The 13590-nt window shown below is 31.1% G+C and overlaps 1 long non-coding RNA gene across 1 annotated transcript; it reads left to right on the top strand.

The window, feature by feature from the left end:
* Positions 1 to 3998: 3998 nt before the first annotated feature.
* On the top strand, positions 3999 to 5194 carry LOC139499137 (uncharacterized). The gene is made up of 2 exons (XR_011658126.1): positions 3999 to 4212; positions 4647 to 5194. It is a non-coding gene; the product is annotated as an uncharacterized lncRNA (long non-coding RNA).
* The last annotated feature ends 8396 nt before the right edge of the window (positions 5195 to 13590 follow it).

Genomic DNA, 13590 nt, shown 5'->3' with positions numbered 1-13590 from the left:
TTGGCACAACCTTTTTCAACTTTTGATCCTCAGAGCTGTACAACTTTGTCCCCCTATTTTTGACTTTCGAACTTTTATACCTGGTCGTCACTGGTAAGTCTTGTTTGGACGAGGCGCGTTTTTGACGTAATGAATTTTAAACCTGATGCCTTTTGTTATCTATTATTCATGTGTTTCGATGCCTTATACGTTCTGCTATTTATTTGTATTGTAGTCCTATATTATTATGTTGTCATTTTAATGTTATATTTAACAATGCCATCAAAGTGCGAAGTTTGGCATGCCACAAAACCAGGTTCAACCCACCATTTTTTTCTTTATAAATGTCCTGTACCAAGTCAGGAAAATGGCCATTGTTATATCATAGTTCGTTTCTGTGTGTGTACGTTGTGTTTCCGTTGTGTCGTTTGTTTTCTCCTATTTTTGAGTGTGAATTCACATTACTATAAGACGTGTCACGGTACTTTTCTATCCCAAATTCATGTATTTGGTTTTGATGTTATATTGGTTATTCTCATCGGATGTTGTCTAATGCTTAGTCCGTTGCTGTGTGTGTTACATTTTAATGTTGTGTCGTTGTTCTCCTCTAATATTTAATGCGGTTCCCTCAGTTTTAGTTTGTTACCCCAATTTTGTTTTTTGTCCATAGATTTATGAGTTTTGAACAGCGGTATACTACTGTTGCCTTTATTTATATATTTTCTTTCGTCGTTTACGGTTCTTGTCCTGTTGAAGATATAATTATTCAACCACAGATATAATCAATTTGTCCATATCGGCAAATTTCATAGTTTGGCAATGTTTTGGGGTTAGATTCATGACTTATATCGATGGTTCATTTTTGCATCTGATAAGGGACTTTCACATTAGAATTTCCTGGGATTTTGAAATTTTTGTTATTTCTCTTTTTTTTTTAAATGTCCTGAACCAATTCAGGAAATGGCAATTGTTATCTTATATTTTGTTTTCTGTGGTTTGCATTGTCGTTTTGTTTTTTGTTGCATTTGAGTGTTCTGTTGTTTCGTTTTTTTCCTCTTATAGTTGATGTGTTTATCTCAGTTTTAATTTGTAACTCGGATTTTTTTTCTCTCAATCGATTTATGACTTTTGAACAGCGGAATACTTCTGCTGCCCTTGTATGTCATGTTTTTTGGTGTTTTAGTGTTCTTATTTATCAACTTGGGAACAAATGGCAGATCTTTATCAGTCTATGTTGTCCATTGTGTAGACATCACGAAAACGCGTATAGGGAAAACGGTAGTATCTATTCATCCATAGCCGACAATACTTATTCATCCATAGCCAACAATACTAACATTTTAAATAATGTTAAAAAAACGAAGCCCGAGGAAAATTCAAAACGGAAAGTCCATAAACAAATAGCAGAAATCAAAAGATCAAACACATCAAACGAATGGATATCAACTGTCATTTTCCTAACTTGGAACAGGCATTTTCTACATCAGAAAAAATAAATTATACCCTTACATTAAATTGTTCCTGGTTTTATAGCTAGCTTTACTTTTCACTTGTATGGTAGTCGCTTAAAATTCGATTATATTGACAATTTTGTGTGAACAAACATAATAGGTAAAAAATGTCAAATAAAGTGGAACAACAGTCAACATTGTACTTTAATCACTATAAAAACAAAAAAATATGTAACAAAGAAATACAAAAAGACATAAAGACAAAGCACATAATCAGAAACGAAAGACAGTTATATAAAAATTACAATAACACAATAACGGGATATATAACTACCATGCCACGTCAAATTGATATCACCAAAAAAGAGACTAAAACAGAAAAGTAATAATTTACAAAGACAAGAACACTTTAACACGTAATCAAGAGGATAAGCCTTATAAGCTACTAGACTAAATAAATCAAGACCATCATTTTTTATTTGTGATATTTATCAACAAGGTTTTTGTATCTTCCGATAAGTTTTCTAGAAAGGGACGGGGCGTTTTGTGACATAACCCTGGTTCATCAATATTATGCTCAGACACTGGTTACGTTTCATAAAGTCTGAGTAAATTGCTACTAAGGTCGTGGAAATTGATAAAAATTGATAATTGCAGTTATTTGTAATATCAGAATTATATTATATCTGCTATAAAAATTAAAGTAATATTGTATAATGGCAATTTTCCAACAGAGTTTGTTTATGATTCCAACGATTTTCGTAAGTTTTTCATCAAATTTATTTAAATTGGGATCCTTTTTTAATACTTCTCAAGACTATATTTCAATGTCTTTGAAAATTTTCGTTGCAGTTATTCATAAATAAATTGCAAATGTAGTATACTCTTATATTAAATCACAGCTCTCCTATAAGTTTATTTTTTTCACTTGCTGTTTGTACACGAAAGACCAACATAAGGCCAGAAAATAAAATACTTCTATTGATTAATTCATATTAGGCTAAATAATCAAGTCAACAAATTCTACAAACGTTTAAATATTAATTGTTAATGAAGCTAGTCACAACAGAATTGCACTGATCGAATAACATATTTTCCGTTGCACATCTTGTTATTTTACTTAAATTGCTTTAAATTGTCATACGAGATATAAATGAATCGCTACCTACCACATTCTTCAAGAATTTAATACATAACCTAACTTGAACTTTTGATCTGACATCTATAGAGATCAGTCTACCTTAACAAATGTCAACGAATGTGGGGGTGGTAAGGAAAATTGTTAAACATATTCATTAGGAACATTATATACGTTAAAAGCAATAATTAACATTAATTAAGTTCGCATGTGGTTATACATTATAGTTTAAACATCACATCAAATGATCAAATTTAAAAGCACTTTACTACACCACCTTTTCCCACCCTTTTCCAGGTCAGTCAAAATTCCGAATCGTCTGCTGAGACAAAACAAAAAGACAAACGGGTAATGACAAAAATGATTTTTAAGAAAAACCTCTCAGACATTTTTAATGTGAATCGGGGGAAAATACAGATATAAGTCATATTGATTATGATTAAAACATGGAAATCTGCTATAAATTCTAACATAAATGAACTATCAAATGATAAGAACAGTCTTTAATTAAGGATTTTCACGCTATATTTTGCCATTACGATACATACATATTTGTTCACGCATCGTTGTTAATATAATGGACTTTGATGAGACTGTCATACAAGTGAGAGGTTTAGCTAGCTATAAAATCAGGCTCAATCCAACATTTTCTCATGGTAGAAAATGACTGTCTACCAAGTCAGGAATATGACAGTTGTTATCCTTTCTTTTTTTTTCATTTTGCCATTTGTTAAAGGACTTTTCGTTTTGAATTTACCTTTCAGTTATGTATTTTTTCATAATTGTGTCCAAACACATACAGTTTGGAATAGCAGGAAAAAACAGCGTGTCTGCGACCCACAACAAGAAACCCGTTAGTATATGCTGCAACATAAACCAGTAAAGAAATACCAAAGATATAGAAACAATTCATTGAACACTATCTCAGTCAACGGCAATTGTTAGTGACAATAAAAAAACGTCAGTGTGTTTATCATCAACATTATGATTTTGCTTCAGCAGTTTATTTGGCATTCCGTTAACATCTTTCTAAATTCATACATTTTGTAGATGAAAATCATACATTTAGTTAGTTTGTATCGGACTTGTATGATTACATTTTTTTTAAATAAAAATTAAAAGGCACCATATATGGCATTTGAGCAAACTGTTGATTTCAATTTTATGATAATCATAATTTAAAAAAAACATTTACTTAAATTCCTTTCAAAAGATAATTCGAAATATTTCACTATATAATGGTGTTATTTCATAAAAACTAATATTTCTTTTTACACAATCGTTCAAGGTAACTTGAATCATAGTACAACAATAAACTCGAGTGTTATGTTTATTTATGTATTCTTAAACTACTTATGAGACTACTTTTTGTAAGCATGATCAATCCGGTGTGTCATTTAAATAGATAAAAATCTTGTTGTTAAATTTCCATGTGACATGAGTAGTATAAATACACTGTGTTTTTACACGGTTGATTCAGACATATATTTAAACCTTGAAGTTGTAAACATAATAAGGATATAGCCTAAGCTAGCATGGATACTAAATGTTTGATGGTGCTTTTTATGTTCCTGTATATTGTATTTGTTTCTACAATTGAGGCAGTGCATTACATTACCAAACCATTTCAGTTTATTGGATCATGTAAGTTTATTTAATTTGAAATATTTTTAGATTTTAATTTTCAATTTACTTTCACAATATATTGAACACATGAAGTTATGTCTTGTTTATTGTGTTGTTGAAACATTAACGAATATTCATATTCAATGTGCACGACACGCGTTTCTTAAATATATATTTCAATGGAACTTCTTCAGAAAAAAATGTTTGTATAGCAAAATATATTTTTTATAGACTATGCGGTACGAGCTTTGCTTACTGTTGAAGGCCGTACTGTGATCTATAGTTGTTAGTTTCTGTGCCATTTGGTCTAATGTGGAAAGTTTTCTCGTTGACAATCATGCCACATTTTTTTTTATATCAAAGGTAAAGGACAGTCAAATCAATTGATATTTTAAAGATGTTGCAGAAAAAGGCAGCTTTACAATAAATAATTATACCAATCTGCTTTTCAGGTTATGGGAAAGGAAGGCGGGTGATAGGACAGGATACTGGAGACATGGATTGAAGAATTGCCTTTATTGGAAGAAATTAATAAGGATACATAATACCAGGAATGAACAATTCGTGCAGAGACAAATCGAAGATGAATGATAAATATGCTCAGATTCTTTGGACATTTGCCGATCCCGTACTGATTGCATGGTCAACCGTGCGCCGAAGAAAAACTGTAATTACGATAAGCTGGAAGGATTCTTGGTTAACAGTGTTAGATTCGATCGTTTGTTGACAGAATTAATGGACATAAACATAGATGTATATGAAAAGAAAAATAATACATTTGCAGTAAATAAAATCGTAAATAAAACATATTAGTGTTGTTAGTTGTTTACAATAAATACAGCGGTTTTATCATACACAAATGCGTGGGAAGTTTTAATGTTACCTTCTATGCCAAGATATATTCAGTTTTAACTTCCTTATAACCTAGCTCAAACTGATTTTGATCGTGTTGAGTTCTGTAAAGCTTTCGTTCTATGTATATTAAACATCGCATATCTATTTTTCTTTGTTTTATTTAATTATTTATACAAATGGATCGTAAAGTACTTTTAGGTACAGTCGTATATTTTAAGTTCTTAGGTAGTGACATATTTTTAGTGCTTAGGTTGATGGGCATAGTCTTTAAAACCGTTAAATAAGTTGTTTTAATATTTGTGCATTTAAGATATAGAGCTACTTCTTATAGAGGCCTGGTCGAACGCATCATAGATATCAGACTTAACATTTTGAACGCAAGATGCGCGTTTTGTTTACAAAAGAGTCAATAATGCTCGAAAAAAAAATTAAAGAGCCCAAATGAGGCATGTAGTTCAAAAAATTTCAAATCCATATTAATTTTCCGAACGGTTTTGCCAATTACATGTAATACAATCTATTCCACAGTAAAAAAAAATTAAAGTACAAAGCTCGACTTAATGTGAAAGATTTGGGTTTTTTTTTTTAGTGGAACTGGGGTAACTGTTAAATGTTTGATCTGCATTATCAAAGAGTTATATGAATTGAAAAAGAAGGGAATAGTTTTCCTGTATCTCACATCTTTTTTTGCAATTTGAAGCAGTAAGTGTGTCACTACATGCCATTAAAGCTTATACGTTGTTTCGATGTTAATAAATTTTGAATTAACGTACACAAGTTATATCAATTGATGTTAGTTATGGTTGAAAATTAAGAGCTAGACCTACGTGATCAAGCTTGTCTGTCTTTCATATGAATGCTTTATGTTATCTCTATATAGTTTTAACTTACATTGCTCGATAGTTGTCTCCTTGATGTCTATTACACCATGGAAAAAAGGTGAAAGAACAAAAATACCGATCTCCGAGGAAAATTCTAAACGGAAATTCCCTGAACAAATGACAAAATCAAAAGCTTAAACACATCGAAACGAATGTTGACAACTGTCATATTCCTAACGTGGCCCAGGCATCTTCTTATGTAGAAAATGGTGATTAAACTTGGTTTGATAGCTAGCTAAACCTCTTATTGAATGACAGTCGCATCAAATCCTATTATATTGACAACGATGTGTAAACAAAACACAAAACATAATAGTCAAAAAATTCAAATATAGGGGTATAGCAATCAACATTGTGTTATTTCCAATCACATTGAAAAAAATATTACAACAAAGAAAAAAAAACACATAGTCAAAGCACATTAGAAAAACGAAAGACAAGAATAAAAATTTACCATAGCACAATATCATAACACACAATAACGGGATGTACAACATGGACCGAGCCAAGCAAACACACAAAGTATTATATTGTCAGTGTTAAACTACTATGGTCACATATACCATTTTAATCATCGTTACGATGCAAACAGGAATAGTTGTCAATATGAAGAGGACTAATTTTCCCTGTGCTTGTTTCACTCACAAGGGTCTAGTTGTTCAACCTGTTTGGATAAGAGAGTTTCCAGCTAATGAATGAAACAAATATCAAAACGTTTTTTACAAATTTTCTTAAAATCAAAGTCTAATTCAGTTCTACAAAAAATGCGTACACACCAAAAATAGTATCGAAATCCAACAATAGTATAAAGTTGTGTTTCCAATTTGTGGGTGTAGGATCAACTTATTTAGACAATTTTACATAAATAAAGGCAACAGTAGTATACTACTGTTCAAAATTCATAAATCGATAGAGAAAAAACAAATCCAGGTTACAAACTAAAACTGAGGGAAACGTATCAAATATAAGAGAACTACGACACAACAGAGACACAGCACCGTAATGTAACACACACGCAGAAACGAACTATAATGTAACAATGGCCATTTTCCTGACTTACAGGGCATTTTATGAAAAAATGGTGGATTGGACCTGGTTTTGTGGCATGCCAAACCTCCCGCTTTAATGGCATTGTTAATTATAAATTAACATGACAACATTACGCGACAGGGTTACAATAAATAAACAGATAAATTGTAGAAAATATAGGACTGAGAAACAAACGAATAATAGCCATCAAAAGGTAACAGGTTAAAAAATATTCTTACACGCCAGACGCGCGCTGCGTCCACACAAAACTATGTTCAGATGTAAAAAGTTTGAACAACTACAAAGTTGAAAATCGCCGAGGACCAAAAGTTCCAAAAAGTTGTGAGGCCAGGTGTATCCGCCTTGGACAAAAACATAATTATTAACAAGAATAATACATAGTTTTGCAAACAGTAATTTTTTTTTAAATGACTATATAATAGATATACATGATTAAACTGAAGTGGTGACTAGCTATAGAATTAAAACGAATACATTACATAAAAGTTTTGCGGAGTTGTGTTGTTGGTAATGTTTAGGCTGCTAGTAATAATGATCTCAGCGATATGAAACTAGATCGGGTGCAATCAGGAGTTTAAGACTAGCCATGGAGTCGTCAATTATTACAATATGCGGTAATTGTTGATATGTAGTCGTGAAAAGTAAAAGAGATGACAGGAACATGCAGTTCTTTAAAGGAGAAAGTTCGGTTTTTTATTGAAAAAATGTTGATGTTCAATATATCGTTTTCCGTTGCACCTTCCCCAATGCCTATCCAGTTGTTGTTAGAGGCAACAATACCGTTTTAAATGTTTCTGTAAAGTTTGATATTGAAGGTTGTTCTTACCTAAATGAATATAGTCTTGCCCTTAAAGAACACTTATGGAACTCTGACACTGTAAATTGATGGAATTACAAAAATATCGGGGAAATCGAACCGTAATGTTTACGAATTAGTGAGGCCTGATTATACTTTTTATGAATCTTTCTTTAAAAAGATAATTTCCTAGTTTATGTAAATAGGGATAGTTTAAATAAAACTGTTCGTCTGGATATGTTAACTTGCGTGTGAATATAGATTTAATGGCAGCAGCATTTGTATCTAAGCAAATTAGTTAAATTGTATGATAAAACAGATTATTTAGTACATGCAGCTGAAAAGAATATCAATTTTAACTATAAGTTCATTTGATGAATACATCTACTAATTAGTTCGGAACTTTGATTTCTGAAAAAAACGTATTTAAAATCGCAAAGGACCCATGATTAAATATACTGGACAATAGCTAGATACGAAAGGATCATGAATCTCAACTATAATTACATTAGAATATGATCATCAATCGTAACCACTAATATATATAAATCATTTTTCTGCATGTGCAAACCACATTTAAACATAATAATTTTAAGTAATGCATTTAAAACGTTTTGATACAAATATATAAGGTCGTTGCCATAGGAAGTTGTGTACATGCCAACTTAAACCTACTTAATTTGAAATACTTGTGTTCATTACTTAACCGCCTACATCTTAAGATGTATATTTGAGAAAAAATCATTTTGGATTTCCGTCTACAGTTTGATAGCATTTTTTTCACATATAAATTGAATATGTAGAGAGGGGGGGCTGGTCAAAATACAGGGGGATCAAGTTTTTTTTATGTATGTGGAAAAGGGGGGTTCAAATTTTATATAAATTCAAAGTGGAGGGATCAATATTTTTTTGCACATGAAACTGAGTAGTTAAAATACTTAAACAGACAAAATGCCAAAAAGAACATTACAACAATTGAATGGAAATATATTTTTACCACCATTCATACAATTAAGTAAGACATCACAAGACTTTGTGGTGATGTAGTAAGCTGTCATTTTGTGTCATGTTGTCCCATTTAGAATGCATAGGTGCTTCATCATTTTCATAACCCGATTAATCCAGTCGTTATATTACACCCACTTCGATCACTACATTAACAAGCATTAGTGCCAACTTATGTTATAAGCTAAAAGTTTGAGAGAAATTAAGTATAAATTAAAATGAAATCTACAGCGATAGGGCAAAACTTTGTCAAACAAATAAAATCACACTGCATCATGAAAGAATATAGTGCAGAGCAATAAGTTCTCCAATAAATGGCCAACTATTCTGCATAAAACCAGTTGAATATTTATACAAAAGATGATTCTGAGATGACAACACCACTAATGCACCTTTTTGCTTTCATTATCAGATCCCTTTGGGTCCATTTATACCTCTCATTGCAAAGTTTTTACTTTTAAGGCTAATGAATAAAAAATTTGGGGTTACTATCACACATTTATAAATGAAATATGACAACAAATGAGTAATTGAATTGTTCTGAAAGCTGAAAGCATAAACTATCCATACAGGTATCAAAATTCACTTAAGTTTATGCAGCATATAAGAGAGGGGCAATTTAATAGCACCTGTGATCACCCCCAGTTTTTGGTTGGGTTCGTGTTGCTTATTCTTTGGTTTTCTATGTTGTGTCATGTGTACTATTGTCTGTCTGTTTGTCTTTTTTATTTTTAGCCATGGCGTTGTCAGTTTATTTTCGATTTATGAGTTTGATTGTCCCTTTGGTATCTTTCGTCCCTCTTTTTTAATAGATCCTTCTTAGTAAATAATGTGCAGTTACTGTCTCAACATATTTCTTTAATAGCCCAATAAAGGAAATTAGAAAAAAATAGCTCCCCAAAGCACTGGCTTGCTCTACCCATTAATGACATTAATATTCATGAAAGAGTCTTATATCAAGGCAATTTTCCTTCAAATATGGGTTTGGACTCAAATCACTGAAAATATTTCATGTTTGCAATATTTCTGTGAAATAACATGATAAGTGTTTTGCATGTTAAAATTTTGGCATGTTTAATAGATGGGGGAGGGTCACATTTTTTATTTTTTTTTACAGGGGGGGTCAAATAAAAACAGATTAATTTTATGGGGGGATCAAGAAAGTTTTATACTTTTGATTTCAAAATGACCAGCCCCCCCCCCCTTTCCCAGGTAAATAATGATAAGTCCCTTATCTTATTCATCTTAACAAATGGGTGTATACAACTCTATAACAAGTTAATAATTTGACCACACTATGACAAACAAATATATATTTAATTGTCTAATTTGTTTTTTTAATGTCAAATCTAAGAATTTACTTTACTTTATGCACAATACCAAGTCAGGAATGTGGCAATTGTTATCATCAAATAGTCCGTTTATATGTATGTTGGTGTTTGTTTTTGTTGTACTTCCGTGTATGTGTTGTTCCGTTGTTTCCCTCTTATAGTTGTTATGTTTCTCTCGGTTTTGGTTTGTGTCCCGGATTTGTTTTCGACTAATCGATTTACGACTATTAAACAGTGACATTGTATTGTTGCCTTATTTAAAAAAAAAAGTAATTCTGTTTAAAAGATGGTTTGAAATATCCTAAAATTTTGGAGATTAGTACTTTTCATGATATAAAAATAAATATGTAATAACACAACAGAACTTTATCATGATATCATAAATTATTCATTATAGTATCAATGTTATATTTTCGGTGGATTTATATAATAGAATCAATTTAACCCTTTAACTATTGGTCTAACTTGATATTCTTGTAACAATATCTGGTTTCAAAAATGGCATAATAATTAATCAATCCTTCTGGGAATCACTCGCACCTCATTGATTGATTAAAATATCCCTGTCATAAAGTTGGATTGTTTTCGTTACAGACATAATTAATCAAACTGTTGACAAGCGTCACTGTGTTATTGTTTGATAATCGTAACATTTGTTATATGTTGAGTCTTTGACGGGATTTCATTACAATGAAACAATAATATATTTGGTGTATGTTTCTAGGAAATAAGGATTAGTCTAGATACTTACGTTATACATGACACTGGTTCATTGATATGGTCATTTTCATAAATTTACTGTTTACAAAACTTTTGAATTTTTCAAATACTAAGGTGTTCCTACCTCAGGAATAGATTACTTTAGCTGTATTTGGAAAAACTTTTAGGAATTTTGGTTCTCACAGCTCTTCAATGTCGTACTTTATTTGGCCTTTTTAACTTTTTTCTATTCGTGCCTCACTTATGAATAAAGGCAACGGTAGTATACCGATGTTCAAAAATCATAAATCGATAGACAAAAACAAATCCGGGTCATAAACCAAAACCGAGGGAAACGTATTAAATACAAAAAAATGACGACACAACATTAAAATGTAACACACACAGAAACGAACTAAGCATTAGACAAATTCCGATGCGAATAACAAACAATTATGAGTCTTTTGTAGGCGAAACGCGCGTCTGGTTTAAATACAAAATTCAATCCTGGTATCTATGATGAGTTTATTTTTTACTTCCGGTAACAGTATTGTATATTTTGCTGAGATACTTTGCATAACGGCCGATCGAGATGGCATATTTACAACTCTGGTAGAGGTCCTTTCAAATTCGAAAGCAATGGTAATTTTTGGCGAAATAACCCTTTAAAAGGAAACCATGGCAGTAAAGGCAAGCCATGAAAAACTATTAACTTCGAGAAATACATATGTTAAACCCTGAAACGAAATCTTATCTTTCTTACAAAAAAATACAGTTATAGATCTACCTCCATGGCGTTTCTAAATGTAAACGCAATATGAAGAAGATATCCTGTATTTCATATTCTAATGGACAGACAGGATCAACAAACCGCCAAATCTAGATGCCTTGAATGACAGGATATTATTTATATACGTTTGAAATTATTGGTTTGATTGTTATGTCTAGTTCTTCATTGTGTTACTGAACTAAAAACCCGATGGAAAGTAAATTGCATGTACGAATATTAGTTATATGTTTTGAAACTTTTTTACATTGCTGCTTTAAAATTTAAATGCATTTCCCTTCCCAAGCTTTTGTTTCCGGCTGAACCTATTATTCTTGTTTCAGAATTTTGCCCTACATGATTCGGAAATTGGTATGATTTGAAATCAATGTAAAAATATTTACTAATACCTTCATATTTTTCATTTTTACTGCAGCTTTTGCATTTTGCCGAAATTGTACGTTGCAAGCAATGCTCGGATCTAAACAATGAAATTCAGAAAAATTCAGAAATGTTTACATTATTTTTATTATTAGAAAAATATGAGACGTTTATTTTGTGTTTACTTACAGTCGCAATAATTTCTTTCGCATTGTTAGTCATTGTTGAGCAATCGGAAATAGAAATGCACGTAAATATTTCTGCTGAATTTACAGGAAAGATCCACCATAATTCACTTTTCAAAGACGAATTTAAAATTTTGGAAAATATATTGGGTATTGTGTATCGAAGACTTCAAAATAGAAATATAGATTTTGTTTTCATTTGATACTTCAGCTTTGATCATAGCTTGTTTAAGAGGAACTTATTAATTTTTGTTATCAGTATATCAGTTGAAAACAAATAATGATATTGAAATGAGATGAGGAATGAACATCAACGAAATATAAATCCAACAACACAAATAAATTAAGAAATTTCTACTTTAGGGGTAAATACACGGTAGAAAACAAGTAGTGTTCATATCATGTGTCAAGCTTTAAATCTATCTAGTCTAGAAGCTTCATAAAGAAACAAAAACTTATCATTTTGAATTTCATGATGTCAATAATACCGGATGTACTAATGTCACGTTAGAGAATTTCTAGAATCAAATTATTTAAAAAGAAAGCATGGTATATCAACATATAGAAAGGATACAGAGTGCTTATGAATTAAACAAAATAAAAGTACTTCTTTTTTTGGATATTCTTACATATAGGAAAGAATTATTTCTTAGAACATAATCAGCACACACATCATGCATAATATAGACGATAATTGACGATATAGTTTTCTCTGAGTCATTGTTTAAGCGGTAATCCGAAACCAGAGGGTTCGATTTGTTATTTAAATCGGTGCTATAACTGTAAAGTATATATAATACTATTTATTACGGTACATTATCATAGGAAATTGATATTTTTTTCTTCACATATTTTCTATTGTTGCGGATATTAAGTATTTATATACTGAATATTATCCCTATGACAAACCTAAGTGAAGGAATGGTCATTGTGTTCATCCTAACACTCAATTTTTATTTAATAGTGTCTCCTGGTCTCTGTTGAAAATATAAACCAAGAAGTGGATTTTATTCAATTAAGTAAATTTCGATGAAGTTTGTTTTCAAACCATATGTTTCATCCATGGTTTATCCACATCCATTCAGACTGCACGAAATGTTCTGCATATGTTTATACAGGGCTTGTTGTTGTATGGTCAGTCTTCGACCTCTTCTGTTGCACATGAACTTTCTGTGAATCAAGTTAATAAACTGACCTGAAAATTTTTGACCAACTTTACATTTACACTTTAACTGCATGTGAATCTAAACGTTTAACAACAAAAATATAGAAAAAGTTTGACCAACTTTACATTTACACTTTAACTGCATGTGAATCTAAACGTTTAACAACAAAAATATAGAAAAAGTTTGACCAACTTTACATTTACACTTTAACTGCATGTGAATCTAAAAGTAAAATAACAAAAATATAGACTCCAAAGAAAATGACACGGAAAGTCCCTTAA

This window comes from Mytilus edulis, chromosome 1, assembly GCF_963676685.1.
Source record: "Mytilus edulis chromosome 1, xbMytEdul2.2, whole genome shotgun sequence".
Classification (NCBI taxonomy): Eukaryota; Metazoa; Mollusca; class Bivalvia; order Mytilida; family Mytilidae; genus Mytilus; species Mytilus edulis.
Note: the sequence above shows the minus strand (reverse complement) of the source record. Positions and strands in the feature narration are given on the sequence as shown.